The sequence below is a fragment of the Hippopotamus amphibius genome, chromosome 2, assembly GCF_030028045.1.
Source record: "Hippopotamus amphibius kiboko isolate mHipAmp2 chromosome 2, mHipAmp2.hap2, whole genome shotgun sequence".
Classification (NCBI taxonomy): Eukaryota; Metazoa; Chordata; class Mammalia; order Artiodactyla; family Hippopotamidae; genus Hippopotamus; species Hippopotamus amphibius.
This window is the reverse complement of record NC_080187.1, coordinates 115,428,458-115,448,077: the sequence shown is the minus strand read 5'-3', so window position 1 is coordinate 115,448,077 and position 19,620 is coordinate 115,428,458. Positions and strand designations below refer to the sequence as shown.

The window sequence follows — 19,620 nt, the reverse complement described above, 5'->3', positions numbered from 1 at the left end:
CTTCCTTGTGGACCAAATCCAGGGGCGCCACTGTCACAAAACACAAAGCGGCATCCCTGCAGCTATGCAATGTGGCGCCACACCACTCACGTGTATGACAGTGAGAACCGTTCACTAGTGTGTGTCTAGGGCACAACAGGGACGAGGAAGATAAAAAAGGTTTCCTTAGTTACATATTAGGACAACAAAAAACAATTATGTTACAATCCCAGTACTTTAAACCTGGGCTTTCTAGCACCCAAAGTCTTGCACTCACCCCTCGTGGCTACTTGATATCTGAATAACCTCCGGGCAGCTTGCTTGATAGCTGGAAAATGGAATAACAATGGGTTAACTACTCTTCTGTTATATTTCATGCTCTTTGTCTGAAAAATAGAGACAATAATACCCATTTCGTTGCCTTCTTGCCAGGATTTAAAAATAAAGTCACATCACACAGTGTGTGGCCCATAGTATTTGAGGATTACTACTTCCTTTCCCAATGTTCATGCATTAATTACTTTAGGCTTTGTATGCAGACAAGCTCCTCATCAGATGTCCTGATCATCTTCAGTTGATGCAGTCATCTCAGCCACACTGCACTTTGAAGTAATATGATCTTAGAATACTCGTTCCGATGTTTCTGGCTTCCACGCCTACAATGCTCATACTGTTGCTTTCCACATGAGTAGATCCACTGCGAAGGGAAGGGGCATGCTGTGTGTTAACTTGAGAAAAGGACAAATGTTTAAGTGTCAAAGCTTTTACAGGAAGATGGAGTGTAACCTCGTACCTTTTCCACCCAGTCCACCCCATCCGTGTTTACTCTGGGCTCTGACTTGAGGACTTACGTTCATTTGTATGAATTAGCAAAAATCACCACATACTTGAGCGTGATCAGTTCTAGGTCCTCCTGATAGTAGCTGCCTGAATCACAATGATTCCAGCTACTCTAGAAACTTCTCCTGATACAGGTGTGGAAGGCACCTCATCCAATCTGGGCAAGTCAGAGTCATTTCTCCAGAATTTAGAAGTACTATCATTTCCTAACCAGTCTCAGTGAAGGAGATGTAAATGCAGGAGCCAATGGGGCCCTCATTTTTCCACAAACATACAATGCTGTTCTATTGCACAAGAGAAAAATGAAGCAAGTGTATAGAGAACTGAATCAAACCAACAAACAAAAAAACTAGAGAAGGAACTTCTTGAGTTCCCTACAGAAGCCCAGTTTTTGTCTATAGGTTGCTTCTGAAATATTTCTGCTTTGGCTTTCATGAAATATCTTTCAACGTAAATTCTGTGCTGATTTACTGAGTGTCTTTAAGCAGCAACTGAAGTTCTATTCAATTTAGAATTACCATCAAGACTGGAATACAACAGTTTCCAGACTACGTCAGAAAACTGCAGCATTGGCTGGTCTATGTGGGGCTGAGCAAGAAGCAGGGTGACAGGTGCTCCCTGAGATGGTACGGCAGCCAGAAGTCTCTGTGGTTTGTTAGCACAGAAGGTTGAACTAGCACCTGTCTTCTTTCTTTTTCTCTTTAGAGACTTCGTCTTAGTCTTTCTCCCCCCTCAACTGATTTTTACTAAATTTGCAGAACTGTGTAACTATCACCAAAACCCAGTTTAAGAATATTTCCATCAGCCCAAAAAGATCTGTCATAGCCATTTGCAATAATGGCTCCCAACCCCGGGCAGCCAGTAACTTACCTTCTGTTCCCACAGATTTTCTGGATGTACCACATTAATGGAATCATTCAATACGTGATCTTATACATTTGACTTCTTTCACTGGCACCATGCTTTTGCAGTTCACCCATGTCAAGTGTGTGTCAATGCACCGTTCCTCTTTATGGCTGAGTAACATTCCCCTGTGGGTTTATCCATTCACCTGCTGATGGACATTTGCACTGTCTGCACTTTCGGGGTATTCTGAACAAAGCTGCTAAGAACAGTCAAGTCTTTGTAGCCACATGCAGACATATGTTTTATTTCTCCAAGGGGTACGCTGCTAGGTTGTTGTTAAATTTATGTTTAACACACCCGTTTTCTTTGGAGAATCAGAATACATGTTCACAGATGATAACACTTTAGGAAACCGAAAAGCTCCTAAAAAGTACTCTTTATCTCCTACAGCATTCAATAAGGTGCTGGAAAAGAGAGAGGAAATGCAGTCCATGGCTGCCTGTCTTGCAGGGAACAGCAAGAAGCAAGACTACTGGGTCTATGATTGCCAAATGAAACTCCCAAAGAGAAATTACCACTCATCCAATCAACTAAGGATTTCTCGAGGACTCTGTGATGAATCAGGAAAGAGTGTAATTCAAGACTGTAATCCATTCTAGGGTTCTGATTAAAGCACATTTCTCAGAAGATGCTTCTAAGTGTGCTACTCACATCGAGAACAGTCATTTCAGTGAATGGATGAGTTTACCATCCTATAGTGCAGGTAGTGCAGTTTACAAATACCTGTAAAAAAGAAGTTTCTAACTCTGCTACATGCTCACCATGAGTATAATTTCAGTGAATGAAAGTTTTGCTTTGCGTAATGCATGTAGTGCAGTGTTTAAAAACACATGTAAACATATGCTAACTCATATATATGGAATCTAAAAAAATGGTACTGATGAACCCAGTGACAGGGCAAGAATGAAGATGCAGATGTGAAGAAAGGACTTGAGGACATGGGGTGGAGGGTGAAGGGGAAGCTGGGACGAAGTGATAGAGTAGCATTGACATATATACACTACCAAATGTAAAACAGATAGCGGGCTGCTGCATAACATAGGGAGAGAAACTTGATGATGGGTGATAACCCAGAGGGCCAGGGTGGGGAGGGTAGGAGGGAGTCGCAGAAGGGAGGGGATATGGGGATAACATGTATAAGTACAGCTGCTTCACTCTGGTGTACCTCAAAGGGTGGCACAGCAGTGTAAAGCAATTATATTCCAATAAAGACCTTTAAAAAAAAACATGTAAGAAAGAAGTTTCTAGAAGTGCTCCTTCCTTGTTAAGTTGACAAGTGTTACTTCAGTGAAAAGATATTCTAACCATTCAGTAATGATGTAAGAATTCTTTAAAGACATGTATAAAAAAGGAAAGAAAAAAAATCACATCTTGGAGGCCAACATCAGCACACAAACCCCTGAAGGGTGAGCTGGCCAGGGCCCTGGCAACCTCTTCAATGGCCTCTTTCCAGTGGCAACAAGTGTCTGCACGGATGTCTCCCTTAGAAGAGGAAAGGTTTTCCTGCCACTGGAGGGAGAAAATCATTACTGAGGAGTCATGAGTGCTTGTGGGGAGTGTAGCCACCGGCCTGAGGGCTTTGCTTCACAAAGGCTGGCCTGTGGCCAAACGCAGAAACAGCCCAGCAAGGCCACCTATCCCGAGTGCAGGGGAGAGTAAGTAGCAACATATCAGGGTGCTAAGTAGGAAAAATACAGCACTTCACGGCCTGCAGTGTGGAGGTGGAGCATTAGGGCTCGCAAACTCAGAAACTAGGTAGGTTTGTTATAGAAATCTTTAATTTTAAAAATATTTAGTTTGGGGCATTGTATTTTTTCATTTAACACTGTGAGATGTTTGTTATGGGAAGCTGAATTTACCCCATACCTCGTGACAAGTAACTGACAGCTGTGAGGTCAGTGGTCTCACCATAACCCAGGGGGAGTATAACATCTGTCAGCCCTGTCCTTACTTTGTAGGACTTACTCTGACAAGAAGGAACATAAGTCATTCCAAAATTCTAATTTTAAACCACAACACAAAAGCGCATTCTTTCTGACTTTTACAATCTTGCCCCCACTGACTCCCCCTGGGTATGGTAAATGGCTCTGGGATTGTGCGGGTTACGGAGGGGAGGTAAGAGCCGGGCTGCAGGGCTGCATCAAAGCCCACCCTGGGCTCCACTATGCATCCCTGTGGGTCTTTGGGCAAAACAGCTACATCTCTGAGCCTCTGTTTCATCTGGGAAATGTGGGTGACGCTAACTGCAGGCGGTGGTTTTGTACATTAAAGGAGATAATGTAGATGATGCACAGCGTAGCTTCTTTCTATAAAACAGTGGATGAATATCAGCAATGACTTGCCTCAGGTCCCCAGATAGTGAGGGGCAGGCTGGGCTAAGACGCCAAGTCCCATTCACATCCTTTCCAATGGCATCCTCCTGCTGGGAGGCCAGGAGAGGCCATCATACAGGTAACATTTTAAAAATCAGAAGCAATTACCTGGCCCATCTGTGCGACCCACCAAGCAAATGATAGCAGCTCTTGAGGACAGGAAATTTATTTTCCTTTTTCCACACGTAGACTCGCAAGGAGAGGTCGAAGAAAGAGGTGACGACTCGACTCTGGTCCTTGAAATGAAAAACCAAGTGAGGCAGGGACGTGGGCTCCAAAGTATGGAGCTGAGAGGCAGGCAGGCAGGCAGGGCACCACACTCACCACCCACGTGGTCGTGATAGGCCTCTGGTGGTCCTGAAAGGCTGCCAGCTGCAGGCTGTGTATGGTGAAGAGAACCAGCTCCGATCTGGACACGAGCAGGATCACCTGAAAGCCATGGCCCTTCATGAGGTGAGGAGGCATCATGGTGTCTGGCAGCAGGAAACTTGCGATCTGTTGTACTTTTTGAAATAAAAACACACAGACTGTCATTTCTTAGTAGCAGCTGGGGTCTGGAATAGACACGCCTCACATAAGATGATGTGGCATAATGAAAACAACAACAACTTTGTGGTCACACCTGCATTCAGTCCGGACCCACGCATTTACTCCCCTACGCCTCCCGGTCATTGCCTCCCGGTCATCGCCTCCCGGTCATCGGCTCTAAACTGCTGATTTTGATGCTGATTACAGCCTCACAGGGGCTGTAAAGGTTCAAGGCCATATGCATGTGAAAGTGACAGTATCTGGCACACAGCGCTATCCAGGGATGAGGCTTCCACCCTGTGTTCTACCCTTCCTCATCTAAAACACGTTGATGTAAGAAATGGCCACATGAGAACTGTGACATTTATGACAAAACTACTGTTGAAGATACTGTCTTTTATACTGTATAGCATTCCCTGTTAAAAAAAAAAATTGATCATTTCCTCATGGAGTTTAGCAGCAGGAAAATAAAATTACCTCTTCTGAAGAATTCATGCATTTTCTCATATCAGACAAGGGATTACAGTACCCATCCCATTTCCCTTTTTTCCTCGGCTGCTGGGAAGCTCAGTGTAAAATTTATGGTCAAATGATGACACAAAAACAAATGAATAGAATACAAAAGAAAAAAATGATAAGGACCATAAGAAAGGCCTATCAGGGTGATTTGGGGTTTGGGAAACAGAGGTGGTAGGAAAGGAGAGGGATGTGGGTCTTACTTTCCTACTAGACTAGGAGCTCCTTAGGGAAGAGAGAGTTGTGGCTTTTATTCATCTCTGTATGCACTCAGTGCTGAGAACTGTGACTCTGACATAAAATTGTGAAAGAAGAGATAGGGATGAATGGAAGCAGAGAAGGGAGGAGAGTGGACAGTAGCTAACGTCTGAATCCCAGGGCCATGCAGAGGACCCAACACACAGCAAGTACTCAACCACTCCACCAGTACACAAAATCACAAGAAAACATCTGTGGGGTCACTAGGATTCACTGAAAAGAAAGAAAAAGTACCCCAAAGGAAACATGAGGAACCTGTGCTTGAAGCACTATAAGGCAGTGGTGGTGACCATCCTGATATGGGCATCCTCACCCAGAACATCCGCTCTATCCCTGGACTTCTTGGCCCCCAGCTCATAGGTGGTAACAGCCAACTGCACACTGCTGTCACTTATGTATATCACCATTAGCCTGGCTGCCTCTGCGTGTCAGACGGGTGGGAAGAGTGGCGGAGACGGGAGGCTTGTCTTCTGACGGGCAGAGCAAGGAGTGAGTGTGGAGCACCTGGCAAAATAGCACCGCAAGTCTCCTCATTGCCAGTGAGGGAGGGCACTTCTTCAACCCAGGAGCACTCTGAAAGCCCCTTCCACAGACCCACACCCACAGTGACCTTACTGGGTCTTACAGGATGGCCCATGTGGACACTCCTTTCCTGACCGCAATGACCAAGAGGGAGCAAGGTCAACCCCAGCTCACATCTGGCCCCGCTGGAAACATCTTGGCACACCAGTCCCAGTGAGGTCAGTGTAATGGGTGAATCAAATAAACGGATTTTCTGTTTTTGAGCAGCTGCATTTTACCATCTTGCTTCTGTTTCCCATGTCTTCCTCTGTCTTCCTTTCCTATCTCCTTGCAGTCTGGCTCCAAACACCCCTTCCCGGCCCCCAGAACTGCTCTGTTGCTGCCCGTTGATCCAGTGGCCTCTCTCCTCTGGCTGCCCCCTGACCACTGGCCTCCCCTGGCTACCAGGTCCCAGCACTGCCCATCCTGTCCAGCTCTGCCACTGCTTCTCTTTCTCTATCCTTCCTTGTCTCAAGACCCTCTCCAGCTGCCCACTTTTTACTCTGGTCTAATTTTCAGCCTGGCACCCAGGCTGAGCATCTCTGAGTCCAAGAATCTCTCGCAGAGGCAGCCACTCTCCCAGGCCAGCTGTGTGCGGGCCTGCAGGTGACGGACACTATCCCCACGCTGTCAGCACCTCCTCTGTGCCTGACCTGGAAACTCTCTTCCTCACTCCTGTGGAAGCCTGTTCTCAGGCCACCAAATACCTCATGATCATTTCCACCAGGAGGGCCCTAAGGCCCCAAACCTCTTCAGAACTAAACTCTGCCGTCTCCAGCTGGGCAGCTGACCCCTTCCAACCTGTGGGCAACATGGGAGCCTAGAAAGAGTAGAGGTTCCTGGGAGAGGCCAACACAGCCATCAACCCAGCTGGTGGCCCTGAGAAGGGGTTCACTGCTGTGAACAGCCACGGATGACTCATCGTCATCATCCTCACGGCTATGGGACTTGGTCCTACGTGAGAAGCTGCCCCCAGATGCACCCCACAAGCCTAGGGCACAGGACCCGTCACCCTGTATACATAGAGCCAGGCCCCTCCCTCCGGCAAGGGACACAGCCCACCACTGACCTTCGGGCCCAGGTCTGAGTTCTGGGTTGATGCAAACACCCACTGCCGGTCAGGAGAGCAGAGGAGACTGGTGGGGTTGTTGGGAAACACGTTCACTCTGGAGAGTGGCTGCAGCTGTGGCACCATCAGCATGTAGAGCGCCCCTTCGGCACAGGCGGCCTGCAAGCAAGAGAACAAAAATGGAATCAAGAACCAAAAAGAATCGAAGAGAAGGTGTCCAAGAAGAGAAGCGAAGATCTAATAAACACATAAGTGAGTTTCGTACAAAGGAAAAGTTAAATAATTAACAGACATTTAAAACTCATGTGCAATGAAACTTTTTTGGAAATAAAAGAAATCCTGGGAAAGTTGAGCTGGGATGGTCATCACAGACATGTCACAATACAACTACTACGCTTTAAATATTTCAAAAAAGTCTTTTAGGCCTTTGATTTAAAAAGTCCAGTGTCTAACAAAAGAAATAAGGATGGCTGTAGACTTTTCAACAGAAGTATACACTGTGGAATATTTCCACAAAATTCAAGGAAAGCATGAGCCAGGGATTTAGTGCCCAGCCAGGCCATCCTTCAAGCATCAAGGCTACAGAACAGCAGCGTTAAATATGCAAGAACTGCATTCCTGAGCACTTCCTCGGGAACTGACTAGGGGATGGGCTTCATCAAACCACAAGATACAAGGAAAAGGTCACCAAAGAACTGCTGTGGTTATGAAATATATTAAACTGTAGATCAAAGAGCTATTAAATAAAAAAGTGGACACAAGGGAAGAACAGTGTATAAATACTGTATGGTCTCAAAAAAGTTGGAAATAATACATCTTAAAAAATGAGAAGAAAGATCAAAATAGAATAATTCAACTACCGTAGGAGTAAAGGAGTGTCATCGAAAGTTAACAAATATAATAGGAGACAGGCCATACCAAGGAAAAAGGAGAGAGACAATGTTAAGATAAAGAAAACCACTACAACAAAAATACAAACCTGCCTATATGACAAAAGATATCACCCCCTAACCCAACACACAGATTAAACAGGAAGAAAACAGATGTGGAGAAAGGAGCCTGGTAATGAACCACATCACAGAGCAAACGTGAGATAAAATGCAAGGCGATATCGTGCAGTGTAAATGGCTTAATTCACTTATTCAAATAAAACGATTTTCAGATTGATGAACAAAAGAAAACACAACTATCTATATTTTCTTTTTTTGTGACATCTTTGTCTGGTTTTGGTATCAGAATGATGGTGGCCTCATAGAATGAGTTTGGGAGTGTTTCTCCTTCTGCTATATTTTGGAAGAGTTTGAGAAGAATACCTGTTAGCTTTTCTCTAAATGTTTGATAGAGTTCGCCTGTGAAGCCATCTGGCCCTGGGCTTTTGTTTGTTGGAAGATTTTTAATCACAGTTTCAATTTCAGTGCTTGTGATTGGTCTGCTCATATTTTCTATTTCTTCCTGGTTCAGTCTTGCAAGATTGTACTTTTCTAAGAATTTACCCATTTCTACCAGGTTGTCCAATTTATTGGCGTATAGTTGCTTGTAGTAGTCTCTCATGATCTTCTGTATTTCTGTGGTGTCGGTTGTTACTTCTCCTTTTTCATTTCTAATTCTGTTGTTTTGTGTCTTCTCTCTTTTTTTCCTGATGAGTCTGGCTAATGGTTTATCAATTTTGTTAATCTTCTCAAAGAACCAGCTTTTAGTTTTATTGATCTTTGCTATTGTTTCCTTCATTTCTTTTTCATTTATTTCTGATCTAATCTTTATGATTTGTTTCCTTCTGCTCACTTTGGGGGTTTTTTGTTCTTCTCTCTCTAATTGTTTTAGGTGTAAGGTTAGGTTGCTAATTCGATATTTTTCTTGTTTCTTGAGGTAGGATTGTATTGCTATAAACTTCCCTCTTAGAACTGCTTTTGCTGCATCCCATAGGTTTTGGGTCGTTGTGTTTTCATTGTTATTGTTTTCTAGGTATTTTTTTATTTCTTCTTTGATTTTGCACAGCAAAAGAAACCATAAACAAGACAAGAATACAACCCTCAGAATGGGAGAAAATATTCATCAATGAAACAACTGACAAAGGATTAATCTCCAAAATATACAAGGAGCTCATGCAGCTCAATATTGAAAAAACAACCCAATCAAAAAATGGGCGGGAAACCTAAATAGACATTTCTCCAAAGAAGACATGCAGATGGCCAAGAGGCATGTGAAAAGATGCTCAACATCACTTCTCATCAGAGAAATGCAAGTCAAAGCCACAATGAGGTATCACCACACATCAGTCAGAATGGCCATCATCAAGAAATCTAGAAACAATAAATGCTGGAGAGGGTGTGGAGAAAAGAGAACCCTCCTGCACTGTTAGTGGGAATGTAAACTGGTACAGCCACTATGGAAAACAGTTTGGAGGGTCCTTAAAAAGCTAAAAATAGAACTACCAAATGACCCAACAATCCCACTACTGGGCATATACCCTGAGAAAACCATAATTCAAAAAGATACATGTACCATAATGTTCATTGCAGCACTATTTACAATAGCCAGGACATGGAAGCAACCTAAATGCCCATCAACAGATGAATGGATAAAGAAGATGTGGCACATATATACAATGGAATATTACTCAGCCATAAAAAGGAATGAAACTGAGTTATTTGCAGTGAGGTGGCTGGACCTAGAGCCTGTCACACAGAGTGTGTAAGCCGAAAGAGAAAGAGAAATACTGTATGCTAACTCATATATATGGAATCTAAAAAAAATGGTACTGATGAACCCAATGGCAGGGTAAGAATAAAGATGCAGATGTAGAGAATGGACTTGAGGACATGGCGGGGAGGGGAAGCTGGGACGAGGTGAGAGAATAGCAATGACATATATACACTACTAAATGTAAAATAGGTAGCTAGTGGGAAGCTGCTGCCTAACACAGGGAGATCAACTTGATGCTTGGTGATGACCTAGAGGGGTGGGATGAGGAGGGTGGGAGGGAGACTCAAAAGGGAGGGGATATGGCGACATATGTATAAATACAGCTGACTCACTTTGTTGTACAGCAGAAACTGGCACAACAGTGTAAACCAATAATACTCTAATAAAAAAAAAATGACTATATTTGGACCTTTGCACCCAATAATGGAGAACACACTGCCCTTGCAAGCACACACGGACATTTACAAAAACTGAATATAGAGTCACAAAGAAAACTTAATAAATTATGTATGGCAATGTAATACAAACAATATGCTCTAATCACAGTGATATAAAACTAGAAATCAATAACAATATTAAATAAAACAGACAAGGCACTAGCTAATATAATCAGAAAAAAAATGGGAGAAAGGTCTTATATACAAGAAGAAATGACAAGAGGGAAACAAATGTTCAAATAGAGGAAATTTAAAGAAAAAAAACCTTAAGAGAATATCCTAGACAATTGTGTGCATAAAAAATTGAAAACTTGGATATATTGGGCATTTCCCTAGAAAAATACAATATATCAAAATTGATCCCAGCAGAGACAGAAAGGCTTGAGCAGATCAATTTCCATAGATGAGAGAGAGAAAACTACGGGACAAAAAAGTATCCAGCACCAGATGATGTCAAAGATTAATTCTACCAAACTGAAAAGTATGTAATTTCAATGTAACTTAAATTGTTCCAAAGCATTAAAAAAGAAGAAAAATGTTCAGATTTCTTTCATGAAGAAAGCAGAGCCTTTATATGTAACCCTGATAAAGGAAAGTCCCCAAAGAAGAACTACAGAACAATCTCACATACACAGATCCAAAATCTTAATAAAATATCAGCATTTAAAATACATCAGTACATTAAAAAGAAATGCATGGATGACATATTTTAAAAATCCAATATTTCACCATAACAACAGAACTAAGGAGAAAATCCTATATCTCCATGCTGAAAAAGCCTTTCACAAAATTCAACATTCAATCCTGATTTTAAAAAACTAATATTAAGGGACTTCTCTGGTGGTGCAGTGGTTAAGAATCCACCTACCAATGCAGGGGACACAGGTTCGAGCCCTGGTCCGGGAAGATCTCACATGCCACGGAGCAACTAAGCCCATGCGCCACAACTACTAAGCCTGCACTCTAGATCCCACTAGCCACACCTACTGAGCCCTCATGCCTAGAGCCGGTGCTCCACAACAAGAGAAGTCACCACAATGAGAAGCCTGTGCACCACAACAAAGAACAGCCCCCACTCACCACAACTAGAGAAAGCCCACATGCAGCAACAAAGACCCAATGCAGTCAGTAAATAAACAGAGAAAATTTCTTTAAAAATTTTTCAAAAAACAAAATAATTAGTTTGGTGCATTGTATTCTTTCATTGTAAGATGTCTGTCACAGGAGGTTGAATTTACTGCATACCTCGTGAGAAGTAACTGACAGCTGTGAGGTCGGCGGTCTCACCATAACCCAGGAGGAATATAAAATCTGTCAGCCCTGTGCTTACTTTGTAGGACTTACTCTGACAAGAAAAAACATGTCATTCCAAAATTCTAGTTTTAAACCACAGCATAAAATCACACTCTTTCTGACTTTACAATCTTGTCCCCCTGACTCCCACTGCCGCCTGGGTTTGGTAAATGGACCTTGTACACAAATAGAATTTAACTTGAAATGAGCCACTGACCTACATGTAGAACAACTTCCAAATAACCCTTGGGACAGAGAAAAAGTCACACAAAGCCGAGTCAAGGTGGCAGGGTGCTGGCTTCTCATTTGGGGGCCCATTCAGGTTGTTGGCAATTCAGGACATTGTGGCTGCAGAACTGAGGTTTCCCCGCCCGCTGGCTGTTGGCAGAGATTATTCTCATTCCCAGGCCCACTAACAGCCTGGCAGCTAGCACGTAAGGCCCCTGTGCCCTCGCTTCTCTGACTTCCCCTTCTGTGACCAGCCAGAGAAAACTGTCTGCTTTTACAGTGCTCATGGAATGCGTGTGGGTCCACCCAGATCATCTCTCTTTAGCCAGGTAACAGAAATTTCTCCTCTGCTCATAGCTTTGGCCATTTCTGTTTGAAATTCCACACATTTTTGCTTGATATATATTTTAGGCTATATTTTGGAGGTGCATTAAAAATTAGCCTTGCCAGGGACTTCCCTGGCAGTCCAGTGGTTAGGACTCTGAGCTTCCACTGCAGGGAGCGCAGGTTCAATCCCTGGTCAGGGAACTAAGATCCCACGTGCTGCATGGCGTGGCCAAAATAAATAAATAAATAAAACCACCACCAACAAAAACATACACACACACAAAAACAAAACACAACAACAACAACAACAAAACACAAAAACCAAAAACCAAAACCAAAACCAAAACCAAAATAAACAAAAAAACCTACAAAGCAAAAATTAGCCTTGCTGTATCTTCCTGGGAGGTTGATCTAATTATTATTCTGAAATGACTGCTAAGATACAGTAAAGACTTTTATCATCTCGTCTTCTCATCTAACATTACTAGCTGTGTCAGCTAGCTTCTGATTAGCATCTCCAACGCCCATCATTTTCCCATTCTTTTAATTCCAAACATCCTTAAGTGTTCTCTTTTAGATGAGTCTTGCATTAGTTTCCTAGGAGTGCAGTAACAAAACAAGGTGACTTATAAAAACAAAAATTTATTCTCTCACAGTTCTGGAGGCTATAGGTCTGAAATCAAGGTGCCAGCAGGGCTATGCTTCCTCTGAAGGCTCTAGGGCTTTCCTTGGCTTGTAACAGCACATCCCAATGTCTGTAGCGTCTGCACATGGCTTCTCTGTGTGTGTGTGTGTGTGTGTGTGTGTGTGTGTGTGTGTGTGTGTGTGTCCTCTCCTCTTCTTATAAAGATACCACTTGTTAGATTAAGGGCCCAAACTAAATCTAGGATGATTTCATCTTGAGATCCTTAAATATATGGCAAATGCACCATTTCCAAGGAAGGACAAAGAAGGTCACATTTTGAGGCCCTGGGCAGACCTGAATTTTGGGGGAATACTCTTTTCCGTACCCTGTTGGTACATAAGTAGTCAGCAGTCTCCAAAATTTGATCCAAATTTTGGTTAGGGGTTGATCCTGCCCCATCCTCTGACAGGGCAACCTCAAGAAAGTCAGTGCTTCTGGTATAAAATCTGCCAACCTCGGCCATGCACAACACACGATCAAAGTGAAAGTTATAGTTATATCTGGGCTCTTGTGGTGACAGAGGTGATCACAGGTCCAGAACCCATGACTCTTTGTTGTCAGGTAGGTATTGTGCCTCAGGAGGTGGAGGTAGCATCCTGCAGGCTCTGCAAAGCCACTAAAGCCTCCTTGCTAAGACAGAAATGACACCTTCAGGGTGAAGGCAGTCCTGGTCATCTGGTGCGGGAGGAAGCAGCTTCCCATTGTCCTCAGACCCTTGCCACAGGCAATGACACTAGAGTAGGCCACCCTTTGAGTAGATAAGAAAAGGAATTCTCACACTGTATAGATAGCACTGCCACCACCCCATGCCATGTGGTCCACCAGAGCAGTGCTGCTGCCTGTACCTTAACCAGGTATCCCTGATAGAGGAAGGACCCAACAGTCCACACAAATGGTTAACCTCCAGGCAGTCAGCTTAGCCCTCAATGCCCAGCCAACAACCAGCCCTGAACATGCATGTTTACACTCTCAGGCCATGTGGTGTGGCCATGTGGCCAGTGAATGCAGAAACTAAATTCTTATCCAAGGTTTCCCCCTTTGGGATGAAGACCTCAGGACCTCCTGCCCCCCAGACATCCCAAATATTAATGACGGTCACACATGTCTCCACATATACCAGGCACCTCTATCCGCTTTGCAGACCCAGACATTACCTACAGTGACCAAGACTCTCATTTCACACAATACTGAGCTCCTGAGCAAGTCACCCCAAAGAACTTCCCTTCATCTGCCAATTTAACGCAGGCTAATTGGTATGTTTAATCTTCTTGGACAATTTAAGGAGCTTAGACCGTTCAATTCTTCATAAACTGCTCCTAACCTAAATGCTAAAGTCACACATTTTACTTCTATATATAGTTAAAAGTGCATAAGGGATTGTTGTTGCTGTTTTATACAGTTGATACTCATTTAGATTTCCTCATATTGCCCACAGTTTTTGCTCATAAATCTTTCCTGCTTCTCTGAAATTTCATCTGTGGTCACTTTCCCTTTGATTGAAGCAGTTTCATTAGTATTACACTGAAGGTAGTTTTATTTCCTCTTGCTGCTACTAAATAGATTTTTCTTAGTCTTCAATGATCTCAGTTCACTCTGATGGGTCTCTATGCAGATTTATTTTTATTTACCCTGCTTGGGGTTTGCGGGGACTTCCTGATTCCATGGATTAACGTCCTTAGTCTAGTTTGGAAACATATGTACCATCATCTCTTCAAATGTTTCTCATGCCTCCCTGCCTCACCTACTCTTAGGACATCAAAGAAACGAATAGTAGAATTTTTCATGGATCCTTTATGGCCTCACCACTCAAAGTGTGTTCTGTGACCTGATAGCATCAATATTCTCAAGAAGCTTCTAAAAAACTCAAAAATCTCAGGCATCCCCAGGGACCCACCGAATCAGAATCTTCATTTAAACAAGACCCCCCACTGATTCACGTCCCATTCAAGTCTGAGAAACAGTGGTCTCCATCTCTCAGCCTCTCTTCTACATTTACCACTCTTGGTATCCCCATTCCATTCCAGAAAATTACTTTGATAGTCCAGTTCACTATTCTTTTATATTCTTAACTTCTTAATTGATATATATAATACACATGGAAACTTGCACAAAACATAAACGTAAAAAAGCTCAGTAACTTATTACAAAATAAATGTTCATGTTGCTACCAAAGTAAAGAAGTAGAACACTGCCAGTGGCCCACAAGCTCCCCTCACCCTCCCCAGACTTTTGTGTGATTCAACTGTCCTGCTATTAAATTCATCCACTGAGTCCTAACCTTTGTTATTCAGTTCTGCTACGCTAGAATTTCCTTCTACTTGGTTCTTTTCCAAATCTACAACATCATTTTTCATGGCTTTCAGTTCTCTGTTGAAATTTCTCTCCCTGAGCAGAGCAACTATATGCTTGCTAGTGTTTAGAGCTACTAACTGCAATATCTGAAGCCCCTGGGGCTCTACTGACATTGTCTGCTGCTTATCCTACAGGTCCTAGTTCACATTATCTCCTTTTTTTTTAAATTTCTATTGGAGTATAGTTGATTTACAATGTTGTGTTAGTTTCAGGTGTAGAGCAAAGTGATTCAGTTATACATATACATATATTCATTCTTTTTTAGATTCTTTCTCATATATGTTATTACAGAATATTGGGTAGAGTTCCCTGTGCTATACAGTAGGTCCTTGTTGGTTATCTATCATATATATAGCAGTTGCATGTGTTCATCCCAAGCTCCTGATTTATCCCTCCCCACCATTTTCCCCCTTTGGTAACCATAAGTTTGTTTTTGATATCTATTAAGCCTGCTTCTGTTTTGTAACTAAGTTCACTTGTATCTTTTTTTTTTCAATTAGATTCCACATATGAGTGACATCATATGGTATATGTCCTTCTCTGTCTGACTCATTTCATTTAGTATGATAATCTCTAGGTCTATTCATGTTGCCGCAAATGGCATTATTTCATTCTTTTTTATGGCTGAGTAATATTTCCTTGTATACATGTACCACATCTTCTTTATCCACTCCTCTGTCAATGAACATTTAGGCTGCTTCCATATCTTGGCTATTGTAAATAGTGCTGCAATGAACATAGGGGTGTGTGCATCCTCTCGGATTATGGTTTTCTCCAGATATATGCCCAGGAGTGGGATTGCTGAGTCATATGGTAGCTCTATTTTAAGTTTTTTAAGGACGCTCCATTCTGTTTTCCATAGTGGTTGTACCAATTTACATTACCACCAACAGTAGGAGGGTTCTCTTCTCCACAGCCACTACAGCATTTACTGTTTGTAGACTTTTTGATGATGGCCATTGTGACCAGCATGAAGTGATATCTCATTGATGTTTTAGCATCATGATTTGCATTTCTCCAATAACTAGTGATGCTGAGCATCTTTTCATGTGGTTTTTGGCCATCTGTATGCCTTCTTTGGAGAATTGTCTATTTAGATCTTCTGCCCATATTTTGATTGGGTTGTTTGTGTTTTTTTTTTTGACATAGAATTCCATAAGCTGTTTGTATATTTTGGAGATTAATCCCTTGTCAGTTGCATCACTTGCAAAAATTTTCTCCCATTCTGTGGGTTGTCTTTTCGTTTTATTATAAACAAAAGTTTAATAGGTCCCACATGTTTATTTTGTTTTTATTTCCATTACTCTAGCAGATGGATCATGCGATTTATGTCACAGAGTGTTCTTCCTATATTTTTCTCTATGAGTTTTATAGTGCCTGGCCTTACATTTAAGTCTTTGATCCATTTTGAGTTTATTTTTGTGTATGGTGTTAGAGAATGTTCTAATTTCATTCTTTTACACGTAGCTGTCCAGTTTTCCCAGCACCACTTATCAAAGAGACTGTCTTTTCTCCATTGTATATTCTTGTCTCCCTTGTCATAGATTAATTGACCACAGGTGCATGGGTTTATTTCTGGGCTTTCTATCCACTTCCATTGATATGTATTTCTGTTTTTGTGCCAGTACCATACTGTTTTGATGACGGTAGCTTTATAGTATAGTCTGAAGTCAGGGTGTCTGATTCCTTCAGCTCTGTTTTTCTTTCTCAAGATTGCTTTGGCTATTCGGGATCTTTTGTGTTTCCATATAAATTTTAAAACTTTTGCTCTAGTTCTGTGAAAAATGCCATCGGTAGTTTGATAGGGATTGCACTGAATCTGCAGATTGCCTTGGGTAGTTCACATTATCTCATCTCACATGCCCTACTCAGCTCTGAGTGCTGAACACTGTATTTGAACAGAGAGGCCTTGGGAGGTGTTAACCTCCAGAAAGGATTTTCACTCACTCCTACCTGGTAACTGGGCAGCTGCAGCCAGTGCAGGGACCGTTTACTTTCAGACCACCCTCACCCTTAGGTTGCAACTTGATAACCTGCCCAAAGTAAGAGACTTCACAGGGCCCCAAACCTTGGTGGCCCTGCACTCCAACTTTTCTCTACTTTGCTATTAAAGCTCTGCTCATCCCCTTAGCCTTGAAGTAAACATCTCCAGAACAAAGGCAGCCCCAGTGTTAAGCTCAACACTTTGATTTCTGCCACCTTCTGAATCTTGGCTTAGAAACCATTTGTTCTTTTTAACTCTCTGACCTGATATATATTCTAATTTTTCTAATTGTCCTTTACCAACAAGTAAGTGTGAATCATGTGCTCTACCATTCCCAGGAGAGAATCATAGTGGCTTCCTCTTCATCTGTACAATATATTCTCAAATTGCTGTGGAGATGTTAATTACACTTATTCCAAAGTCTTTAAACAACTATAGAGTTGTTTATATGAAATCTGTTTCATCAGGTCTTACTTTTCTTGTTTACAAGCTTAGTTCATTTACAGAGTTAGTTCTGTTTACATATGAAACTTTTCCTGGATGTCTGTTCATCTTGATATTTGGGATGCCAGCTTGCCCACACTTTCAAAGACCTCCTTCCCTCCAGGAGGAGGATACTGACCCCAGATGGAGGCCACTTCCTCCATCTGACAGCTTATACCCACTTTCACTATTTCTCTGTGGTCAAATGCTCCCTCCCAATGCCTAAGAATCACCTCTAAACCAAATGTCCTGACAACAGGAGGCCTGCATCATCTCAGGCAAATGCTTGCATTCTGTCAAACATGCCTCAATTTTCCTTTGAGTTGGGCCCTCACAGAGACTTGAAAAGGGGGAAAGAAGGGTGAGAATGCAGTAGGGAGAAGGAACTGCAAGGGGAAGAATGACTATGAGCAGGACCAGGAAACAGGAAAGCAGGAGCCCGTGGATAAAAAATCACAGCCAGCCCACAGGGCAAGGTGCCACCCAGCACAGTGGTCTGGTGCCAGGTCCACAGACCCTGGGAAACAGCAGAGACTCCTGGGAGCCGGGTCACTCACCAGCAGGAGGGGGCCCTCTGGAATGTCACAGGCCTCCAATGAAGACGAGTACGTAGGCAGGGAGAAAGAGGCTTGCTCACACCCTTCCTCTGCTTTCCATACTTTGATCAGTCCCCACTTGTCCACGGTGACAACCAGTTGCAGCTGAGGGTAGGTCACCAAATTCAGCAGAGCCACAGGCTGCAGAGGGCTCGACCAGATCTCCGTGCCCTGGACAACAGCAAGATTAACGTAACAACTCACATAGACCCCATTCATTTCCTAAACATGTATTATTTTCATTCATTCAACCATCACCCAGCTCACACTGGGGAAGTGTAGGTGGAAAGGGTGTGATCCCCATCCTCACAGGATGCACAGCTTGGTAGGGAACACAACACAGAAGAAATGTTCCACCACAGAGGAGACAGGTGCATCCAGGAGGAAAGCAGTTGCTGAGCATGGGTGTGGACACTGCCTGGGATTGTGCCATTGCAGGGGGACTGATGGTGGGGTCTTTTGTGAGCATGGGCACAGCATGTCTGAAGCATTCCTGGTGGTTACCTACAGCTCAACTGAAGAAGGCTGCACAGGGAGGCAGGACCCAATACTACCCACCCTGCCTGGGACCTGGGCTGTACTCAGAACCAGGGCTGTGCAGGGCCGCATACAGAGAACTTCCACTTGGAGCATCTCACTTGGTCCCCAAGGAGCCCAGGTTTACAGATAAGCACATTCGGGCCTGTGGATGTAAACAGCTTCTGTTGCATATCTGCAGCTGCCTGCTCAGAACACACCCTTCCAAGCAGTGCACCCAGCAGTGCCACCACGGGCCAGGCCTGGCCAAGGTCCATGCCCTGTCACGGCCATTAGCACAGAGGAAAACAACTGGTCCAAGATGGGCTGATTCCCAGATACACAGTCTCTCTCAGGATTCTGATAGTTAGAACAACGAGGTAGATTAGGAAGAAAAAAAAGATGGCGGTGAAGTAGAGGGTGTGGAATGCATCCCTCTCCACAGATGCATTGGGAATGCACCAAAAGACACAATAATTCCCATAGAGAACCAACTGAACACCAGCACACGACCTCGGACACCAGAAAGGATTATAAGGATCCTGACATAACCGGTAGGGAGGCATCTACGATGGCTCAAAGAGGGTGAAGCGGCAGAGCTGTGGCAGACGGGAGGAAGTGAGAAACACATGGAGGGTCCACACCGCAGCTCAGCGTTCCTGGACTGAGACGTTGATTCACAGCTGAACAGAGGGTCCAGGAGTGGGAATGTAGGAACTGGAGAGCTGATTCAGAGTGAGAAAAATTGTTACCAGTAAGGTGACGGACTGAGAGGACAGGAGGGAAGAGGCCCACAGCGAGGAGTGCTTGCCCCTGAGAGCTGCCTGGCCACGATGGCTGCTGGATGCTGCAGGCTCATGGGCGGAGGGGAGGAGCCGCAAGCATAGCCTCTCTTTCTCTTTCGGCACCTGCAGCAGGCAGTGGAGGGACCCCCTGTGGGCCACCTAAGGCACTCAGGAATAACAAGCACCCTCAGGCACTCAGGCG

At 43.5% G+C, this 19,620-nt stretch overlaps 1 pseudogene; it reads right to left on the bottom strand.

Moving 5' to 3' along the window:
- Nucleotides 1–282: 282 nt before the first annotated feature.
- Nucleotides 283–18,911, bottom strand: LOC130844432 (F-box/WD repeat-containing protein 12-like; annotated as a pseudogene).
- Nucleotides 18,912–19,620: the final 709 nt, after the last annotated feature.